Source organism: Hylobates moloch, unplaced genomic scaffold (genome assembly GCF_009828535.3).
Source record: "Hylobates moloch isolate HMO894 unplaced genomic scaffold, HMol_V3 SCAFFOLD_20, whole genome shotgun sequence".
NCBI lineage: Eukaryota > Metazoa > Chordata > Mammalia > Primates > Hylobatidae > Hylobates > Hylobates moloch.
This window is the reverse complement of record NW_026652295.1, coordinates 47,461,887-47,475,799: the sequence shown is the minus strand read 5'-3', so window position 1 is coordinate 47,475,799 and position 13,913 is coordinate 47,461,887.

Below are 13,913 nucleotides of genomic sequence, written 5' to 3'. Positions count from 1 at the left end.
TAGCCGGGCACGAAGGCGGGCGCCTGTAGTCCCAGCTACTCGGGAGGCTGAGGCAGGAGAATGGCGTGAACCCGGGAGGTGGAGGTTGCAGTGGGCCGAGATTGCGCCACTGCACTCCAGCCTGGGCAACAGAGCAAGACTCCATCTCAAAAAAGAAAAAAAAAGAAAGCATACAGCTAAGCAGAGACTGGATTAAGAACCAATTCTACTGAAAATAAAACCGATACTCTTTTCCCTGGAGACCACCCTGCTCATGAAATGAAAGATTGGAAGTCTGCTCAATCAATTTTCTTCTTCTCTTTCTGAAGATAGAAGTTATTTGTGTGTGAGTGTGAGTGCTAAGGTGGAGTAGGTCAGTTGGGGAGATTAGCAAATGGGAGGAGTTAGCAAACCCATGAACTATCAGATCTCTCCACTCTTCACTTTACTTCCTGAGCCACCTGCCTGTATCCCTGTCCAACGCCAGAACTAAATTCCCTTCTATTTTAGGAGTATAAAATCTAGTCTTTTCTAACTAACAATTTTGGCATTTATCTTGGTCTTATTTTGATGGGTGTCCTTTGAAAATCTCTCCGAATAGTATCTATTCCAGCTTCATCTAACATAAATGAGAGCAGTTAGAGTGCACCCTAGCTTTGTTAACCAGACAGACACTTCCAAGAATTAATTTGATAGAAAGTATAATTCCATCAGGCTGGGCGCAGTGGCTCACACCTGTAATCCCAGCACTTTGGGAGGCCGAGGCAGGCAGATCACCTGAGGTCAGCAGTTCGAGACCAGCCTGGCCAACATGGTAATACCCCTTCTCTACTAAAAATACAAAAATTATCCATGCGTGGTGGCATGCACCTGTAACCCCAGCTACTCAGGAGGCTGAGGCAGGAGAATCACTTGAATCCAGGAGGCAGACATTGCAGTGAGCTGAAATCATGCCATTGCACTCCACCCTGGGCAACAGAGCAAGACTCCATCTCAAAAAAAAAAAAAAAATATATATATATATATATATATATAATTATATCAGATCTTCTTTTGAACAAAGTCCTTCTCCTTTCTTTTGGCCTTGAATTTAATCCCTTCTTAGTCTTTTACTATTTAAGTATCTTTAGACAAAATACTTTCTCTCTGAGCCTCTTTATTCAGTTATAAAAAGAGGTAATACCTACTCTGCAGAGTTATTTTGAGGATGGGGTGGGACAAACAATTCAGTCTATAACAACCATCAGATCCTGATACCCCATTCAAGTTTTACCAAATGTTTTCATGATTTCCATTATAGCAAAAGGATCTAGTTCAGGATCCCACTTTATACCTAGTTGCTTGCCTCTTTAGTCCTTCAATTTGGAACAGTTCCTTGGTGTTTCTCTGATTTTCATGACCTTGAAACTTTTGAAGATTGTAGGCAGTTATTTCATAGAAGGTCCCCACTCTGGGTTTTTCTGATGTTTCTCTATGATTAGATTTAGGTTATACAACTTTAAGTGCAATATCACAAAAGTGAGCCTATATACTGAATTGCATCCTACTAGGTGGAATTCTTTTTGAACTTGTTCCATTATTAATGATTATTCACTTCAATCATTGATGGAGAGCGTGTTTCTCCACTTTAAAGTTTCTTGTTTTTATCTTTATAATTCATTTTATTTTGTGTGAAAACAATATGAAATATTCCACATCCCTATGTCAATGTCCCATTCCTCCTTAATCTTTCAATGTATTCATTTATTAATTTATATCACTATAGATTCATGATTTTTTTATTTTATTATATTATTTACAATACATTATAAAAACATTTGTTGTGATAGTGAAATTGTCCCAGATTTGCCGGTGCAAGTCTATTCATGCTGGTTCCTATGTCTTTCTGAGATGTGCTCATCTTATCATTTTCCTGTTCTAGCTCTTTTCTCAATTCCTAATTTCTTTGTTTTTGTTTTTGTTTTTTTGTTTGTTTGTTTGTTTTTGAGACAAAATTTTGCTCTTGTTGCCCAGGCTGGAATGCAATGGTGCAATCTCAGCTCACTGCAACCTCTACCTCCCAGGTTCAAGCAATTCTCCTGTCTCAGCCTGCTGAGTAGCTGCGATTACAGGTGCCCGCCACCAAGCCTGGCTAATTTTTGTATTTAGTAGAGACAGGGTTTCACCATGTTGGTCAGGCTGGTCTTGAACTCCTGATGTCAGATGATCCACCCGCCTCAGCCTCCCAAAGTGCTGGGATTACAGCCATGAGCCACCGCACCTGGCCTCTGATTTCTTTTAGCTGTATTTAGAGTCTGAAATCTGCAAGCTAGGTGTGCTCATTGCTATTGGGATGTTGCCTTTCTCCAGCCCTCTCAGTTGTAGAGATAGAGAATATAAATGTCTCTGAAGGCATATATTTGCATCTACAATTATTTCTATATCTATCTATATATTTCAATATTCAATGAGTTCTGCTATAATGCTTGTTTTGAAAATGTGAATCAGTTTCAGTACAATTGATGTATGAAGAAACAAATTGAGCATAGCATATATTTTGTGTTTGCTTATGCATTATTTTGTTTACAAGAAACACAAGATGAAAACAGAAAACTGCATCCAGCTGAACCAAGCCTGGACACAAAATATGCACATACACACATGCACAAATCTCTATATTACCTCAGTTCATCTCATGTACTATGAGCTATACCCAGCTCGTCTAATGTCACAGCTTTCTGTCTGATTTAAAGTAAACCTCTTCCACCATTGCAAAAGTTGCAATTCTTCTGTTCCCCACTTCCACAATCAAACTTCAGGTCCTTTTCAAGGTAAAATGACATATTTAGTATAATATTTATGTACTTCTTACCCACTTAACATGTGTAAACTGTACTATCATTTTGAAGTTTCAATCTTTTGTGTGTGTGTCAGTAATGAAGTATTTGAGTTTTGTGCTCCAATATTATTTTTTCATAAGCCCTGTGGGTTTTATTGTGTAATTCTGCATGGCACAACAATTTTAAACAATCAGCATGTCATGTTATACAAGAACTGATTCTATCCAAAACCATAGGTTTGTTGCCATGCGTGGTGGCTCACACCTGTTATCCTAATACTTTGGGAGGCCAAGATGGAAGGATTGCTTGAGCTCAGCCTGGGCAACATGACAAGATCCCATCTCTACAAAAATAAATGAATTAGCCAAGCATGGTGGGGTGTGCCTGTGGTCCCAGCTGCTCAGGAGGCTGAAGTGGGAGGATCTCTGGATTCTGAGAGTTTGAGGCTGCAGTGAGCCATGTTCATGCCACTGTACAACAGGCCAGATGACAGAGCAAGACCTTGTCTCCAAAAAAAAACAAAACTATAATTTTGCACAAAATGGCTAATTCTAACCCAACACTCAAGGATTCATTCTGGTTTTCTCATTTTCTGTATTTGGAACTCCTTTCTCCAACAGCAACAAATCGAATTCCTAGGCCGGGCGCAGTGGCTCACGCTTGTAATCCCAGCACTTTGGGAGGCCGAGGCGGGCGGATCACGAGGTCAGGAGATCGAGACCACGGTGAAACCCCGTCCCTACTAAAAAATACAAAAACTTAGCCGGCCGTGGTGGCAGGCGCCTGTAGTCCCAGCTACTCGGAGAGGCTGAGGCAGGAGAATGGCATAAACCCAGGAGGCAGAGCTTGCAGTGAGCCGAGACTGCGCCACTGCACTCCAGCCTGGGCTACAGAGCAAGACTCCGTCTCAAAAAAAAAAAAAAAAATCAAATTCCTATCATCCTTACTATAATTACTTAATTGATCAAGCTCCTGTATGTAGCCAATCTCTCATTGCTACTGTTGCCCCATTCTCCATGCAGATGGCTTCCACACCACCCACAATCAGGCTCCACAACCAGGGTTTCCCCTGTGTCTTTGCCACTTCACCCTGCACAAGGCTATGACAATGCACACCAGACCGCTCTTCCCTGTGGTAACACTTCTCCCACCTCTTGGCTCTTATTCTCCCCAGGAAGCAGCCCTCTTACATGCACACACTCCCCAGGGAGCAGCCCTCTTACAGGCACACACTCCTCACACTGCTCAGGCTCCAACATGTCGTGATCTCAACCATCACATCCCCTCACCACCAGGTGTGGACACCTACCTTGTTCTACCCAACTCAAAGGCTATGTAACTGAATTGTTCATTAAAAGAAAAAATGAGAGAGGAAGAGCGAGAAAAAGAGTTGCCTTTTTGGGTAGAGGAATAAAGAGTAGTGAACTATCACCCAGGGAGAACTCTATTTCCTGGACTTGCATTATGGAATTAGTGCTATTTTACTTTGGAAAAGTCTTTTACTCTTATTGAAGGAGTGAGCTGGGGACAAATTCCTAGCCATGCTTCTTCCAAAATGCTAGTGGAATATACACAAAATGGGGCATAAAATGACTAAAAAGTGTTGCTCCATAAACTGGTGGTTTAATAATTGTGGATGTTTAATGTGTTGTGCATTAAGGAAATTCATTTTATCTTTGATTTCAAGCAGAAAGTGATTTTTTAGTTCAAAGTGAGTTCTACGTGTTCATGATAAAAACATACAGAACATACTTCTTTTACAGATAAAATGCTGCCAAGGAGGGAGGAAATGTATGCAGAGACCAGAGCACACAAGCAGTGAGCTGTTATGATGCTCCACTGCATCCTGGTTGTCTGTTTGTTGACTTCCCCAGCAAACAGACAGCCAGGATTTAGTTTATAATAGAGAAAAACAAAACACACATTCATTGATGCACACCTCTCCACTATTCTTTGAATAAGTGGATTAAATTATTTATTTAATTAATGAAGGCTAAATTTAAAATCTCAGGGCAAAGTATCCTAAAGCAAAACAGTGTAAGAAGAAACAATTGGGAGACATAGGAGGATCTCTAGGATCTCACCTACAAAGAATCTAGTTCAATCCAAAACTACTCTCCTAGAAACACTGTTGTTTGTTTGTTTGTTTTCTTGCTTGTTTGTTTGCTTAAAATCACTAGTTTTTTACTGAGCTGGGAATGAGAACTTAGGCTGGGCATAGCGGCTCATGCCCGTAATCCCAACACTTTGGGAGGCCTACGTGGGTGGATCACGAGGTCAGGAGTTTGAGACCAGCCTGCCTAACATGGTGAAACCCTGTCTCTACTAAAAATACAAAAATTAGCCAGGCCTATAATCCCAGCTACTCAGGAGGCTGAGACAGGAGAATCGCTTGAACCCAGGAGGCAGAGGTTGCAGTGACCTGAGATTGAGCCATTGCACTCCAGCCTAGGTGACATAGCAAGACTCTGCCCACAGCCCTACTACCACCAAAAAAAAAAAAAAAAAAAAAAAGAAATGAGAATTTATATCAGATCGCAAAATGCATTCCTTTTAGTGTATTGACCATTCATGCACATAGTGAATTGTAAAATTTTGTATTATGATTTGTAGGTTCAGTCACTCTGCTCAAGCCCATCAGACATCTTCAAAAGTCCAGGGTAATATATTCCTTTCAAATATCATTATCTATTTATACACAATGATATTAAAAATTCATGTGTCTGAAGTGAGCAAAAGCAGGCAAAACGGTCTCCTCATCATTTTTTTAACCAGCACACGGAAGTTTTTGTTTTTTTTACTGACACTCATTTTACTCATAGAATTAAGCCAAGCTGTCTATCCCACAGTAAAACACATCAAGATGTCTTATAATACAAGGTTTTTGAATAAATGCATATGTGTGGATCTTTGTTCTCTAAATCTTTTTTCTCATTTTAAACAAGTTTTTCAATTAGCATGCCAAATACTAAATAGCGGAGATTTGACACTGTTTAATTTTACCTGAGCCTTGTGCTCTTAGAAAATGGTGAAGGTTAAAGGGATTCCCTCTGCCACCATACACACACCCTTTTGTGTTCCAGAAAATGTCTTACCGCAAGAAAGCACCCTTCCCTATATGACTTAGACAAGACTCACAGATATCCCTTGTTTACCTATGACAAGGCCAAGCACAGACCCTCCAAATTCCTATGCTTTACTGCATAAATGCTTAGCTGAACTACTTGTTTTTACTAATCAATTGGAACAAAAATGCACGTTAACCAAATTGGTTAAGCTACTCTCCTCCCCCCAGGCTGCTGAACTTTGGCTCACCCTCAGCCTAACCAGCATAGAACCTCTCCTGAGAATATACTGCCCCATAGTGAAATATTCTCTGATCTTCTTTCCAATCATTCCACTCTTTTATGCCGCTTCTCCAAAGCCAGTTCTTTCTGGCCTTGTTTATACCTCTCCAGATCCTTAAGACAGTAATAGACCTATGGTCTTAGCATTTTCTGTATTTCAAGAGTCCCTCCTACTCTGTTGCAATAGTCCCTTTTCCTCCCTGCCAGTAATCCTTTGGAATTAAAGCCTCTCCTTACTATGTTGGATTTATTTTTTATCTGACAGATTCTACTGAATATTGAGGCTATATAGATTATGGGGCACGTTTATATATAAATTAATTTAAGTTAATATTCACACTAAAGAAGAATGTGGCAAGAAAAATAAGGTAAAGTTCAAAAATGAATGTGAAGACCCAGACATACTCCCACTCACTTGTTTGAAAGACTCTGGGGTCATTTTTGGATGAGTGTGTGTATGTATGTGTGGTGAATATTCATGAACCTAAAGATATCATATATGTGTGTGGATGCCAAGGCCCTTCGCTCTCTAAAAGCCTGCTAAAAAAAAAAATCACTGACATGAAACAGATTAATTAATAGGAGAAAAGGCATACAAATTTGTTGAACATGTATACACTGGAGCCCTCAGAATGAAGACCCAACATTCTAAAAGAATGTGGCCTTTGACACTAAAAAGATCTGAATTTGAATTCAAGTTCACTCCTTTTATTATGTTGCTTGTGGCAAGCTACAGGGGAAATTTCCATTTTTATGCTTAGGTTTAACAAAGTATTGACAGCCATGAAGAAATATGATTGGACAAAAAAGGCATGATCTAATGCTTACAGACTAAGTGGGAAAACCCGGTGTGTTAGTCTGTTCTTGCATCACTGTACAGAAATAACTGAGACTGGGTAATTTATCAATAAAGGATGTTTAATTGATTTGTGGTTCTGCAGGCTGCACAATCATGGCACCGGCATCTGCTCAGCTTCTTGTGAGGCCTGGGGAAGCTTTTACTCATGGCAGAAGGTGAAAGGGGAGCAGGCACATCATATGGTGAGAACAGTGGCAAGAGGGAGAAGGGGGAGGCACCACACGCTTTTAAACAACCAGATCTCACAAGTATCATAGGATGGCACCAAGCTATTCATGAGGGATCTGCCCCCGTGACCCAAACACCTCTCACCAAGCCTCATCTCCAACCTTGGGGATTGTATTTCAACATGAGACCAGGGGAACAAACATCTAAACGATATCACCCAGCAAGGCCTGTCCGTCTAGATTTTTCTTGGTTTCTCGTTTTTTGTTTTTTTTTTTTGAGACGGAGTCTCCCTCTGTCGCCCAGGCTGGAGTGCAGTGGCGCGATCTCGGCTCACTGCAAGCTCCGCCTCCCGGGTTCCCACCATTCTCCTGCCTCAGCCTCTCCAAGTAGCTGGGACTACAGGTGCCTGCCACCACGCCCGGCTAATTTTTTTTGTATTTTTAGTAGAGACGGGGTTTCACCGTGGTCTCGATCTCCTGACCTCGTGATCCGCCCGCCTCGGCCTCCCAAAGTGCTGGGATTACAAGCGTGAGCCACCGCGCCCGGCTTTTCTTGGTTTCCCTGTGTGGCATTCCTTTCTTCTGAGCATGAGGCAGGGCCCTTTCTGAAATGGAGGTCTTATTGTTAGGTAACATGGGTACCTTAAAATAGCGCCATACCTTAAGATGGGGCCGGTTCTGGGTTCTTCTCCCCTCCTTGACTAGGCACTGTCTGAACCCGCCAAAGGAGGGCCAATCAGAAAGAAGCATCTCCCGCCTTCCCTTGGGCCCGCCCCTAGCCCAATCCACATAGGCCCAAGGGATATAAAACCCAACACACCAGCAGCCCTCTCTTCTCTTCTCTACCTTCTCTGCTCGATACCTCCAATAAAGATCTCTTGACTGCGACCGGTGTAGTTTGGTCTCTGCCCGGCCCCTTTTATTGGTGCCGTGACTCGGATCGGGACTCCCGACCCCCCTCGGTGGGACCCCGATCCCTTTTGGGCTCAGTCCAGACCCTGGCTGGTCTTTGCTCATTTTCCTGTTCACCGACCTCTACGCCCAACACCGGCCTCATCTCGATAAGTCTCCCCTTCCGGTGTCCGACACCAGTCGACTGGCTCCTGCCTCAGCTGCCCACAGGGCTGCCGTAAATCCTATTTTAGACTCGGCCTCCAGGGAGCAGGGTTCCCTCCTTTTCCTCCTCACTCGCCAGGCCTGGGCCCCTTCCCCTTTCTCACTCCGAAAATCCTGGTACCAGGTGGCCCACGGCCCTCGGCCTCCTAGAGGCCCTCAGTCCTTTCGTTTCGGTGATGACTGACTGGAAGAGTCTGACTCACAACATGGTCATTGGCTGGTAGGGGACGCCCTGCCCAGCCCTTTGCCATATATTTCCGTAAACCCCCTCTTCTCATAATGGGAGCCTCTGCATCCCTGCCGGCTGACTCTCCCTTACAATGCCTTTTAAATAACTTATCAGCCCTTGGTTTGGCTGCTGATCTTAAACCTACATGCCTCATTAAATTGAGCACTCAAAACTGGCCCACCTACCCCCTAGACAACCAAAACAGATGGCCCACTTATGGGTCCTTTGATCCCAACCTTCTCCGGGATCTCTACAACTATTTTTTTTTTTTTTTTTTTTGAGACGGAGTCTCCCTCTGTCGCCCAGGCTGGAGTGCAGTGGCGCGATCTCGGCTCACTGCAAGCTTCGCCTCCCGGGTTCACGCCATTCTCCTGCCTCAGCCTCTCCGAGTAGCTGGGACTATAGGCGCCCGCCACCACGCCCGGCTAGTTTTTTGTATTTTTAGTAGAGACAGGGTTTCACCGTGGTCTCGATCTCCTGACCTCATGATCCGCCTGCCTCGGCCTCCCAAAGTGCTGGGATTACAAGCGTGAGCCACCGCGCCCGGCTGGGATCTCTACAACTATTGTGAGCGAATAGGAAAATGGGCAGAGATTCCCTACATTCGTGGCTTCTTTCTTCTATGGGACAAACCCAACCTCTGCCTCCCTTGCAAGCCGCAACACCTTATCGCTGCTCTCAAGCTACCAACCTCTCCTTCCGCTCCCGACTTTGATCCGGCTGATGAACACCCCCCCCATACCACCACCTTCCACCTCATCTTCTGGTCACCGCTCAACCTGTTGAAACCGGCTACCAACCCGGACCACACGAAGAACCAAACTGCTTACGCCCTGCTCTCATGCATCTCCTAAGTCCTCTTCTCTGGCTTTCCGCCTCTCACATCTTTACACTTTCCTCCGCCGGCGGGCCCTCTTCCCAGCCCTATTCTCACTATGATAGAAAATGGCTGGGACCCTCTCTTCCACATGTTCCACTTCGCCGTCTGGCTTCCACATCAACAAACACATCCCCTTCCTATACTATACCACTAAAAACAACGCCTCCTCCCGAGCCATACATATCGACAACCCCGCCGACCCGGTCTGGGGCCAGTCAGTTACAGGGGGCATATATCCCAGCAATGCCTGGGCATATCCAACTCAAACCATAACTATTTCCCGTTCCCTCAAAACTGAGTATCCATCTCGAACCAAACCTTTAACCAGCTTCTCCTCAGAAACTACCAGCTCCTAGCGACTTGTGAAGACACGGCAGACTCCACAGACAGTCTCACACCCTGCTGACCTCTTAAACGGCCAACGACCGGCAACAGATACCCAGGATTGGGGGGGAGGAGGTAGGCCTGCCCTCTCACCCTAAATTAACTACCGTCTTCTTTTCTCTTTGGGCAGACCAAACTCTACCCCTAGTACCCCAGATGGCTACAGCAAGCCGATTCTACCAATTCTTAAACAGCCTTCACTCAGACAGCTGGCTCGTCACCAACCCATCTCTGCCCCTCAACTGGCTCACGGCACTGGGGGACAATGAACATACATGGACTTCACGTCTAACGAAGTCTTCATGTATAGCACCCTATTGCTTGGCCTCATACTCATACTGTACCCCATGCACAACCCTGACAGTTCTCCCTGTGCCCCCTCCCCACAGCGCCCCCACTCAGCAGGAAGCAGCCAGATGAACCACGATGCCCATTTTCCCTCATTTAAGAAAACAAAAAGGGAGGAATGCTAGGTAACATGGGGTACCTTAAAATGGCGCCGTACCTTAAGATGGGGCCGGTTCTGGGTTCTTCTCCCCTCCTTGACTGGGCACTGTCTGAACCCGCCAAAGGAGGGCCAATCAGAAAGACGCATCTCCCGCCTTCCCTTGGGCCCGCCCCTAGCCCAATCCACGTAGGCCCAAGGGATATAAAACCGAGCACACCAGCAGCTCTCTCTTCTCTTCTCTTCCTTCTCCGCTCGATACCTCCAATAAAGATCTCTTGACTGCGACCGGTGTAGTTTGGTCTCCGCCTGGCCCCTTTCACTTATGACCTACAGTCAAACAAGGTAGGTCAAATAATTTCATTATGGCCAGTTTTTACACCGAATAATTTTAGGTTTTATGGCTGGCATTCGGGAAAAGGCATTCTTGTTTCTTTGGGGAAGAGAGATTCTAGTTTCTATGGCTAGTCTCAGAGGAGAATGGGACTGAGAGACAGGAGGTCTGGAGAACATCAGAGAAAAACTATTGTTACTGAGGCTGCTGCTGTAGTCTTCATTTTAGGGTATTTGTTTTCTGAGCCCCGACATATGGTATGGCTATCTGTGAGTCTAGAATTTTTTTTTATGTCTTTTCTCATTTTTTTCCTTTTTTTCTTATTTATTTATTTATTTATTTATCTATCTATTTGAGACAAGGTCTCCTTCTGTCACCCCGGCCCAGGCTCAAGCCATGCTCCCACCTCAGCCTCCCAAGTAGCCGGGACTACAGACACCACCTAGACTGGCTAATATGTAAAGGTTTTTTTTGTTTGTTTGTTTTTTGTTTTGGTTTTTGTTTTTTTACCAGGTCTCATTATGTTGTACGGGCTGGTCTCAAACTCCTGGGCTTGAGTGATCCTCCTGCCTCAGTGTCACAAAGTACTGGATTTACAGGCATGAGCCAATGCCTCAACGTCATTTTTTTTTTTTAACGTTCTTCCTTTCTCTCTTCTTTTTCCTCTTTCATTGCACTAGAAAGCATCTCTTTCTTTCATTACTGCTTCTTCTTTTTTTTTTTTTTTTTTTGTTATTGCTCAGCTGTCAGGAAAATACTGTCTCCCCTTACTCCCATCTTACCCTTCCCACACCCTTGTAATCTCAGCCCTGAGCATAGAACATCAAGCCACTCCTCCTGAGGAAGAACCCTGAGGCCTAGGTCAACTAGCAGGCCCTCTAAGAATGTTTTTGGCATGTTTGTGCCTTACCTATTCTAAAGTCATTTAAGGCAATAATGTTTACTTTCATCGGATGAACTGGTTAAAAATCTTAAACTCAACTCAGAGAATGACCTATTTCTTAACATTTTTGTCATTTTTGATTCAAATTTAAATCTGAGTGATTAGTTTATAATTATTGACTGTAATTACAGACGGTGGTGTGAAAATTGATATGTTTTCAGGCTGTTAGATATAAGTTCTGAATTTCTTTTCAAAGAATCAGTATGCCAGTTTGTTCAATTCTTTGCCTTCTACTTTTAAACTTAACTTCGACGGGGTTTCACTGTGTTAGCCAGGATGGTCTCGATCTCCTGACCTCTTGATCCGCCCGCCTGGGCCTCCCAAAGTGCTGGGATTACAGGCGTGAGCCACCGCACCCGGCCCCAACCAGTATTTTCTATAAAGCATTTAGTTTTTTTGTATTTTGTATTTTTGTGAGTACATAGTAGGTGTATATATTTATAGGGTACATGAGATGTTTTGGTACAGACATACAATGTGAATTAGATAAGTCCATTGGAAAATACTCTGGTTCCCTGACTTCTCAGTTGAACTAAATGAAACTGTAAATAATTTTAAAAAAATGGAAGCTGCTAATCTTAGTTCATTGTTTGAACACATTTAAGGGGTAGTTCCATTTTCTGAATTACACTTAGTTCACAAATGGTGTTCAATAACATATCAGTTAATTCTGAATCCAAAGTCAAAATTAATTAGTGTTGCAGTCCACAACCTTTTTGGCACCAGGGACTGGTTTCATGGAAGACAATTTTTCCATGAACCAGGGGTGGGGAGGGAGATGTTTTTGGGGTGATTGAACCACTTTACATTTATTGTGCACTTTGTTTCTCTTATTACATTGTATTACATAAGAAAATAATTATACAAGTCACCATAAGGTGGAATCAGTGGGAGCCCTGAGCTTGTTTCCTGTAATAGTCCCATCTGGGGGCGATGGGAGACAGTGACACTGAATGTGTGTTCCATATGTCCAGGCTACTCTGTAATCTCATTTTGGTTGCAGCCACTGCAGAAAACCCTGCTTCACAAAGATAAGATACTGAAAATGGAAGCAGGCTTTTCAGTGCTTTCTTTTGTGGGAATCTTAGGCTATTCCACCTTGACTTTGATCCAGAACATAGAGATTTGAAGTTGTTTCAGACAAACTTAAGGCCACCAGATGCAGCTGTACAATTGAAGTACAACTCACTTGCCACTATAAAGCCTGCTACCAGATGCAGGTTGTCACTTGCCACTCACTGACAGGGTTTTGATACGAGTCTGCAAGCAACTGATTTATTATGGTCTCTGTGCAGTCAACCCTCTCTGCTAATGCTAATCTGTATTTGCAGCAGCTCCCAGTGCTAGCATCACTGCCTCAGCTCCACCTCAGATCATCAGGCGTTAGATTCTCATAAGGAGCACGCAGCCTAGATCCCTCGCATGCACAGTTCACAATAGGATTCATGCTCCTAGATGAGTATCCAATGCTGCTGCTGATCTGACACAAGGTAGAGCTCAGGCAATAAGATGAGTGATGGGGAGCAGTTGTAAACACAGATGAAGCTTGCTCACTTGCCTGCCGCTCACCTCCTGCTGTGTGGCCTCATTCCTAACAGGCCACATACCAATACCAGTCTGTGGCCTGGTGGGTGGAGACCCCTGAAATAGTGGACTACTTTCTCTTGCAGGGAACAGAAACAGCTTTAATTAAAGATCAAGAAATCTAGCCTGGGCAACATGGTGAGACCCCCATCTCTACTAAAAATACAAAAAAAAAAAAAAAGTAGCTGGGTGTGGTGGCACACACCTGTGGTCCCAGTTACTCAGGAGGCTGAGGTGGGCAGATTACCTGAGGTCAGGACTTTGACACCAGCCTGGCCAACAAGGTGAAACCCTGTCTCTACTAAAACTACAAAAATTAGCCAGGCATGGTGGTGCAAGCCTGTAGTACCAGCCACTTGGGAGATTGAGGTGGGAGGATCACTTGAGCCCAGGGGGCAGAAGTTGCAGTGAGCCGAGATCGTGCCACTGCACTCCAGCCTGGGTGACAGAGTGAGACACTGTCTAAAAAAAAAAAAAAAACTAATTTTAGTTGCAACCCTATCTTCCTTCCATATTTAGGACTCTATGACTATATACTGGCGGTGACGTACTTGGTGTATCTGCCATCAGAAGCCATCAATTTTTATATTAATATGACAAAATAACTTTTAGTAATAATCATAAAGTAAAACAAATAATAACTTTGTTCTTTTGGTTAGTCTGATATAATAATATTTCATGTAAATGTCAAGTTAATAAGTAAATTTTAATAAAACTGAAATGTCTGCAAAAGAAATGTATTAGTCCATTCTCACACTGCTATAAAGAAATACCTGAGAATGGGTAATTTATAAAGAAAAGAGTTTTAACTGGCTCATGTTTCTGCA